The 8968-nt window shown below is 53.7% G+C and overlaps 1 long non-coding RNA gene across 1 annotated transcript; it reads left to right on the forward strand.

Annotated features, from left to right (window-relative positions):
- The first annotated feature begins 302 nt into the window (after positions 1-302).
- LOC149746794 (uncharacterized) lies at positions 303-8697 on the forward strand. The gene is made up of 2 exons (XR_016389051.1): positions 303-1224; positions 4985-8697. It is a non-coding gene; the product is annotated as an uncharacterized LOC149746794 (long non-coding RNA).
- The last annotated feature ends 271 nt before the right edge of the window (positions 8698-8968 follow it).

An 8968-nucleotide genomic window follows, 5' to 3' on the forward strand; every position in this document is an offset into this window, starting at 1 on the left:
GGGAGGTCTGGGGGCTCAAGGGTAGTTTTTTTTTTTGCGGTACGCGGGCCTCTCACTGTCGTGACCTCTCCCGTTGCGGAGCACAGGCTCCGGACGCGCAGGCTCAGCGGCCATGGCTCACGGGCCCAGCCGCTCCGCGGCATGTGGGATCTTCCCGGACCGGGGCACGAACCCGCGTCCCCTGCATCGGCAGGCGGACTCTCAACCACTGCGCCACCAGGGAAGCCCTCAAGGGTAGTTTTGTGTTTGCATTTGGCCTCTGGCCAGTCCTCTTGCCCTTTCACTAGGAGACAAAAGTTTTTGCTGTCTGTTTATTGTTTTTTTGTTTAAAGATCCTGCTTTTCCTTCCAAATTTTCTATTTCTTCTGTTTGCAACTCAACAGAAAAGAGAACAAAACTCAGGGTAGCACACAAGCTACTTCGGAGATGTGCTGGAGCTGCCTCGCACAGATTAGTAACTTCACATCGGTAGCTTGAAATCGGCCACGGCGGGAGTATTTACAGTATGGGCATTGGCAAATGTTACAGATCAGGGATTTTTTTTGTCTCCAAGGAGAGCTGGCTGTTAAACATGAACCAGTACACACTGGGGGGACCCTGTGGAAGCTCTTTTCCAGTTAGTATCGTGGCCGCTTTGGGAGGGTGCCCTGGGCTCTCCTTCCTCCTTTCCTGCCTCTGCATAGAGCCTGCGTCAGGCAGCCACACCCCTGAAGGTTGGTACTTAACTGTCCGCATGGTCTGCACTGCTTCAACTTAGCTTGAGATTACTCAACTCCCAGCCAACACCGGAACTTATTTAAACAATAAATACTTGCAAACTGAACAAAACAAGCTTCCCACACAGAGCCGTGTAACGTGACTGCTTTACACAGTGAGTGGGGACACAGCCTGCACAGCATCGCTCATTACAAAGTGCAGTCCCATGGGGCGTTCACGTGTTCCTGTCCCTGGGCCCACCTTCCCGGAAGTCAGAGGCTCCAGGGGTTCCTAGAGGCGTGAGTGTTTGGGATGGGGACCCCGTGCTCAGAACCCCTCGGGCAGGAGTCAGTTACTCCTGAGTCAGGCCCAGCTGTATGGAGCGATGCTGCGGACTCTTCATTGACACAGTTGCAGAGAAGATTCAGGATATAAATTTGAAGAAGGATTAACCATTCCCAGAACAAATAGCCCTCGCCCGCTCTCCTCTTCGCACACAAACCCCACTGCGTATCCAAGTGCAAACAGGTAGGATGCCTGCCCGTTCCTCTCTTTTCTCTCCCCCTCCCTCTTCCTGGCAACCTTTCTTTCTTTTTTTTTTTTTTTTCTTTTTGGCTGCGTTGGGTCTTCATTGCTGTGCGCAGGCTTTCTCTAGTTGCAGCGAATGGGGGCTAATCCGTTGTGGTGCGTGGGCTTCTCTTTGCGGTGGCTTCTCTTCTTGCGGAGCACGGGCTCTAGGAGCGCGGGCTTCAGTAGTTGTGGCACACGGGCTTAGTTGTTCTGCGGCATGTGAGATCTTCCCGGATCAGGGCTCGAACCCGCGTCCCCTGCATTGGCAGATGGATTCTTAACCACTCCGCCACCAGGGAAGTCCCCGTCAGCCAGTCTTGCACCAACAGAGTCCAGAGTTGGTGGGTCTTGGCTGGCAGGGAAGGTAGCCCACGAGTTGTGGGAGCCACCGGGCACGTAGTGGCTAGGTGAGGCCCTTGTCAGTTTCCTGTCTGTTCCTTCAGCTGGCGAGAGGAAAACTTGGCCCCATACTCCCTGACCCAGCATCAGCTGAGAACGGGACAGGGATGCACCCCAGTTGCCCCCACTGGCCTCCCCTCTTTCGACAGACAAGTCACAGAGATTATGGAATTAGCATCTTGATCCTGATCTGGGGTCTGTCAGAAAATTCAGATGCATGGAAAAGACAGAAGGAAGAGAAATCATGCTGGCTCCATCCTGTGAAAGGCCAGGAAGAGTCCTTCAAACCCTGGACATTTGGGAGCTTCAGAAATGTGCACTTGGAGGGAAGCAGGGTCCGCCATGAATAGAAAGGGTACATATTCACTTGTCTTCCAGGGTCAGGCAGGTACAGGGGGCTGGGTCTGGGGTCACCTGGAGAATGCTGGGTCCAGAGGCAGAGACTGCTCAGCTCCAGGTTATTGCTGTCACAGGGGAGAGAGCCTGGGGTCACCCAGAGCAGCTGGTTACTCTAGAGGAGCCAGACATACAAGCTGGATTTTTGCATGAAAGTATATGATTTTAGGTGTTCGCACCCCAAATTTTAAATTAAAAAGCACAGTATGAACAAAACAAAGCCTACTGTGGGCTGGCTTCTCCATCCATGCCCCAGTTTACAGTTCCTACTGAAAACCTCCAGGGGCTGGTGGGGTAGTGGGAGAGGAGGGCGGAGGGCCAGTCTCCTGTCTTCCTGCTTTCAGTTTTCATAAATTTATTTATTTATTTTTAAAATTTTTGGCTGTGTTGGGTCTTCGTTGCTGTGTGCGGGCTTTCTCTAATTGCGGTGAGCAGGCGCTACTCTTCATTGCGGTGCGCAGGCTTCTCATTGTCGTGGCTTCTCTTGTTGCGGAGCATGGGCTCTAGGCGTGGAGGCTTCAGTAGTTGTGGCATGTGGGCTCAGTAGTTGTGGCGCACGGGCTTAGTTGCTCTGCAGCATGTGGGATCTTCCTGGACCAGGGCTCGAACCTGTGTCCCTTGTGTTGGCAGGTGGATTCTTAACCACTGCACCGCCAGGGAAGCCCTGCTTTCAGTTTTGAAAGCCATGTTTCTTCCAGGGGCTGTTGCCTTTCAAGGTAATTTGATTTTGCTTTTCTCTAGCTGCCTTTGATCCTCTGAGGTTGCAAGGCATAGCTACTGTTTTATTTGCAGGCTCTGATGATGGGAGAAGGATTTTAAAAGCTGCAACCCTGTCAAGTCAGTTTCCATGGTCTCCAGGGGAGTGGAGAACACTGCATGGGGACAGAGAGGCTCCCAAATGTTCTTGGGCCTCCTTGGTTGGAATGACCTACTCCCATTGGCTGACACTGGGCTGCCAAAGCTAGGAACTAACTCTCTCTGTTGGCTGCTGTCACATACCCGTCCATACATCCTCCATCCATCCAACCATCCCCCATCCATCCTCCGTCCATCCATCCATCCATCCATCCACGTGTACGTGCATGCCCCTGTCCTCAGAAATAGCGTTCTTGCTCCCGCGCCTATAATGTTTGCAGCCAGTGGGCAGCAAGTGGGGAGGACAAGTGGAGGCCAAGAAATGTAATCCACCTCCCGGGATAGTGGGCAGTAAAGAAGACTTCACTGAGCAGATAACATATGTGCTGGGGTTTGAAGTTTTTGCAGTTTTTGGCTAGACAAAAGGCGGGAATTGTATTTATGGAGGACGGAACAGCATGCGAGAAAGGCGGCAGCCCCATTCAGATCCCAGTGCAGACTCTGGGCAAAGAAATCAGTGGAAAGCAGAGGGGCATCCTTCCTACTCCCCTGGACACACCGTGAGAGCACCTGGCGTGTTTTGCCTTTGGTGCAGAGTATGTCCCTGAGGGTGGTGAGTGGAGTGGGTGATGGAAGGTTACTGATGTCAGCAGTGGATGGACGGTGGGAGGATGAGCTCCCTCAAAGAGGGTTATAAAAAACTTTTTATCATGATTATTGCTGGTAGAGGTATCCCTTTCAGCTTGAACTGAAGCTTTGCATTCCTTCCAGCCAAATGCCCGGGCAGTTTCTGATGCTCACAACACTTTGAGGTAAATATACATGTCAGACGAGTAAACCGATGCTCAGAGAGGTTTAGTAACTAGTCCCAAACCACACAGGTCTCTTGGTTCCCAAAGCGGTGCTGTTCGCTCACCCAACGGGGCGGAATGCTCAGCACATCCCGCCCAGTCTCAAGGTCTGCCCAGGCATTAGTGCACAACACCAGCAGACTTGGGAAATCCACAATGCTTCTTCTTTTTTTTTTTTTGCTGTACGCGGGCCTCTCACTGTTGTGGCCTCTCCCGTTGCGGAGCACAGGCTCCGGACGCACAGGCTCAGCGGCCATGGCTCACGGGCCCAGCCGCTCCGCGGCATGTGGGATCCTCCCGGACCAGGGCACGAACCCGCGTCCCCCGCATCGGCAGGCGGACTCTCAACCACTGCGCCACCAGGGAAGCCCCATACTTAGGGTGCTTTTGACTGCCCTTCCCAGCCTCCTGCCAGTCTGAATATCTGCCATAGCCTCCACTCTTGTCCCCGCCCCTGCCTGGGGCTCGCATCCCTCAGGGCTAAAGGCTTCTCCTGCTTCCTGGCTGCACAGACAGCTCCTGACCCATCCCAGATGCCACACTGCCCGGCAGAGCTGGCACACTTCATTTCGTGATGTGGTCACGTCACTATCCACCTTCTCTGACATCCTGGAGCGTGCCGTCTTCCTGTACCGCTTGTACCTTGAGTCATGGGGCTTCTGACGTTGAAGCCTGCACGTGGAGCCCCTCCCCTCCCATAAGTGAGGCGTTAGGACCCGTTGTTCCATTCCAATGGGGTGCCATGAGGATGTCGAGGGGTGTCTGGCCAAGGGGGGGGAACAGTAATAGGACCACACAAAATAATAAATAAACCATGGAAGATTACACCTGTCTCCCTCAGATGCCCTCCTTTTCCTTATATGGAAGTAAAATTCACGTAAGAGAAAATTAACCATTTTAAAATATACAGTTCAGTGGCATTTAGTACATTCACAGTGTTGTAAAACCGTCGCCTCTATCTAGTTCCAAAACACTTCCATTTCCCCGGAGAGAGACCCTGTGAGGTCTCTGAGACCCTGTGAGAGACCCTGAGAGAGACCCATTAGCGGCCATTCTCCACCCACGCCCTCCCCCCAGCCCTTGCAAACTGAATCTGCTTTTTCTGTCTCTATGGAGTTGCCTATTCTGGGCACTTCCTATAAATGGAATCGTTCAGTATGTGACCTTTTGTGTCTGGCTCCTTTCATTCTGCATAATACAACCCCTTCATCCTACAGATGGGAAGGCTGAGGCCCAGCCGGGTGGAGTGCCCCATCCGAGCTCCCACAGCAGACCTTCCCAAGGACAAGAGGACACGGAGCCAGCATTGGCAGCCACGAGGTGGAAACGAAACAGAGTGGATCGCATGTCATCTAGAACTTGAGAGCGAGACACGTACTGCCAAATCCCGAGCAGCGACTGGATGTCAAACATCTCATTCAAGGAACATCGATTGGGCATCTGCTGGATGCACAGCCTCTTTCTTGGAGCTTCCAGGCTGGCTGGTCCCAAGCATAGGCTTTGGTGGAAGATAGATGTGAGTCCGGATGCCCCTTTCCCGCTTGTTATCCGTGGATCCTAGACACGCCCTGTCGGCTCTCGAAGCTGACCTCCTCACTGCTTAAGTGTCTGCACCCACAGAGCCTGAGTTAAGGGCGGTGGCGAGGGTTAAATGTGGCAATACGGGGAAGTCGACAAATGTCAGTCGTTAGTCTTGTTTTATCATCACATTGTTATTACACAAGAGGGAAGCTGCTTCCTTTGGGTGTCTCCATCCCATTGGTGAGTTAGCCACACAGGAGAGCCAGGCACCTGTTCAGAAAAGGTGAGGTGCCCTCCCACCAGCTTTGGAGAAAGCGGCAGTGGAGGGGCTTCCCGTCTTGGAGGCTGGGGTGGAGGGTGGAGTGGGGAAGGTGTGTTTGTCCAAGAAGGGACAGAGGAAGGCCAGGCTGGCCTCATTTGTGTCCCTGACCCCCTAGTCTCCCAGGGTGGCCCCTGTAAGCCACCCCGGATTACCTGTCTCCTGCCATCCCGTCTGACGAGAACACCCACCTTGCTCTGGAGAGATAGTTCTTCGACACCTGAGGACTCCATATACATGACAATTACCGGTTAAAAATGTCTCTGTCTGCTCCAGGCCTGCATGTGGTGTAAATCACGCGGGTAACCACGAAGCCAGCTGCAGTCAGCACTCCCCTCCCCACACTGCCCAGAGCTCCCAGTGCGCTGGGGCTTTATCTCAGCCACACAGAGAGAGGGGAGCCCTGCCTGTCTGTTTGGAGCAGCTAGAATAGCCCAATTTTATTTATCTTTAATCAACCATTTCAGTGTGTTCCCTCTAGTCAAAGGCAGAGCTGGAGTGCCACACAGGCACATTATTTACATTTGGCTTTTATTTACCCAGGGAGGTTGCAGTATCTCGTTTGCAGAGACACCCCAGTGGTACCACTCCATCACCCAGAGCCCTGTATGAGCTTGGCACAGACAGTGCAAGGGGAGGGCAGGGCAGGGCGGCCCCTCGGCCATCAGTACCGGCTGCCTCTGCAGCTCGAAGGCTGGAAAAATACCAGCCAGCCTCATTCCCTCCAGCCTGCCGGGAGATGCCAGGAGCCCTCAGAGAAGAGCGGACCGACCTCCCCGACACGCCGGTCTGCTCCGCGCAGCCTCTCCTGGCCACCCAGCTCCTGTGTCTCCGTCCCCGAAGACAGGCACGGATGGCCCTCCCCGTGGCCTGGCGGTGCTTCGCTGCTCCTGCCTGCAGGACTTCCCTGCAAAGGGACTGGCTGTCCCTTCTTGGGGTGTCCAGGGCCCCACCACCCCTGACGCTGGGTCCGGCTTCCGGTGGGCACTGAGGGCTTCACCTCCCCCGCCTCCCGCCCCCATCACCTCTGTCTGCCACCTTGTGTTCAGCCTCCCACCTGGGACCCTGGATGACACTGCTCCTTGGCCAAGCTTTTTCCTTCTGTTTTCTGGGGAGGCCTAGGGTGATGGTTTCAGGGTCCAGGCAGTGGAGATGGTTTGTGATTTCCACACTGCAAACCGCCAACAGCCAGAAGGGCCCGCAGCCAGCGTGGCCCGTCTGTCCCACTCTGTCTGCGTGGGGATGCGGGAGTCTGGCAGAGCAGGGAAGAGGATGCAGGAGAATTTGAATTCACTTTGGCCCTGCGGGAGTGGAGGGAGAGGTGGCTGGTTGGAGCCCAGGTGGAGCTGAGCCTGTCCTTTCCGTCCTTCTGCTCAGTAAAGTGACAAGATCCAATATTCATTAGTGCCTCCTGAAAGCTGCCGAGAGATGCCTCATGGGCCGAGTGGTCACCTCCACCCCCCCAGCAGTTATTTACATAATAACCTGACCTTAGGTTACCTTTCATTAACAAACACATGTGAAAACAGAAGCAGCTGGCAACATCTCATAAATATATATTGTTCACCCCGGTGTAGACGGCTTACTTTCACTTACTCGAAAAAGAGGGGGCCCTCTGCTTTGTGTAGCCATCAGGGGAGGAAGGCCCCATGGAGGAGGTGGCAGCCTCTAGAATGTGCACTCACCCAAGAGGACGGTCTCTTCCGGCCTCTTCCTTTGAGTGCCGAGTTCAACCTTCAATTACTTTGCTTACCTATGTTCTCGGCTTCCCCCTCCTTACTCTCTCCGGGCGTCTGGAGGTCTGAGAGCGAGGAATGGGGCATTTGAGGCCAATTTGTTAAGTGTTTGCTGGCAGGATCACCCTCCCTCCCCGGCCGGGGATGCTCACACGCAGTTATGAAACGATACACTATGGTTCTCCAAGAATTACGGGCAGAGGGCCACACGGGTCCCATCTGTCTTCTTACTTTTGGAGGTGCCCCTTCTTCTCTCCACTGTCTTTGCTCAGTGGGGCAGTGAGGGGTTCTGGGGAATTCTGCCTATTCTGAGCCATTGAGATCCCTGAGTGGTATGGGGTGGGACACACCGTCTCTGTTTATCTGCTTGGGACTTGGCGGTGTCCCCGGTAGTGGGGTGGGGGGCACCGAGATGATGAGGCCTGGCCTGGGATGAGTGAAATTCTGGGAGGACAGAGCTAAGGAAGGGCTGGTGCCAAAGCTGGGGAGCGCTGGACCTCCCTCTCCCCTTCCAGCCTCGTAGCACCTTTCCTTGCAAAGTGTGAATTCACTCACAGGCCCCTGGGTAGCCTCCTACAGGCTCAGGGCTGAAGTGTGGACACAGGATGACACTGAAGTCCTGCTAAAAAGGCCCTCTGGGGCTGTAAGGCACCTCCCAAAATGCGCTGGACCCAAGGGCTGGCCCTGGACACCCAGATCCCCAACTTCCCAGCATCCACTCATTTCTTGACATGTTTTGAGTCCGAAGACCACGCTTGGAATGGCTGTACTGACCATACTCACAGATTGACGTCCAAAGCCCAAGGAGCAATTTCTTCATTTATAATTAGAAGAAGGAGGATTGGGCAAACCATACTGCTTGAACCAGCAGACCTGGGCTCTTTCCCTGGAGGCCAACTTTATGGCCAGTTGGCTAGAACGGCTAGCATGAATTAAGCACTACCATAGGCCATGTGTATTAGTTATCTATTGCTGTGTAACAAATTACTCCAAACCTCAGTGGCTTAAAAGAACAAATGTTTATTATCTCACACAGTTTCTGGGGGTCAGGAATCTGAGAGCAGCTTAGCTGAGTGGTCCTGGCCTGGGGTTTTTCATGAGGTTGTGGTTAAGGTGTCAGCCAAGGCTGCAGTCATCGAAAGCTTTAACTGGGGCAGAAGGAGCTGCTCCTAAGATCACACAGCTGTCGGTTGAAGGCCTCAGTTCCTCGCCATGTGGACCTCTCCACAGGGCTGCTTCAGTGTCCTCACAACCTGGTGGCCAACCTCCCCCAGAGTGAGTGATTCAAGAAGAGGACGAGGAGGAAGACACAATCTTTTTTTTTTATATATAAATTTATTTATTTTTGGCTGCACTGGGTCTTCGTTGCTGCGCGTGGGTTTTTCTTTAGTTGCGGCGAGTGGGGGCTACTCTTCGTTGCGGTGCACGGGCTTCTCACTGCGGTGGCTTCTCTTGTTGCGGAGCACGGGCTCTAGGTGCGTGGGTTACCTGCAGAGCTGAGATTTGGAATCACATAGTGTCAACTTGCACTGCCCGATAGCACTTTCTACAGTGATGGAATTGTTCTACATCTGTGCTGTCCAACATGGTAGCCACTAGCCACACGTGATTATTGAACACTTGAA

Source organism: Delphinapterus leucas, chromosome 19, assembly GCF_059928025.1.
Source record: "Delphinapterus leucas isolate spDelLeu-1000000601 "Yukka" chromosome 19, BTC_Dleu_Yukka2, whole genome shotgun sequence".
Taxonomy (NCBI): domain Eukaryota; kingdom Metazoa; phylum Chordata; class Mammalia; order Artiodactyla; family Monodontidae; genus Delphinapterus; species Delphinapterus leucas.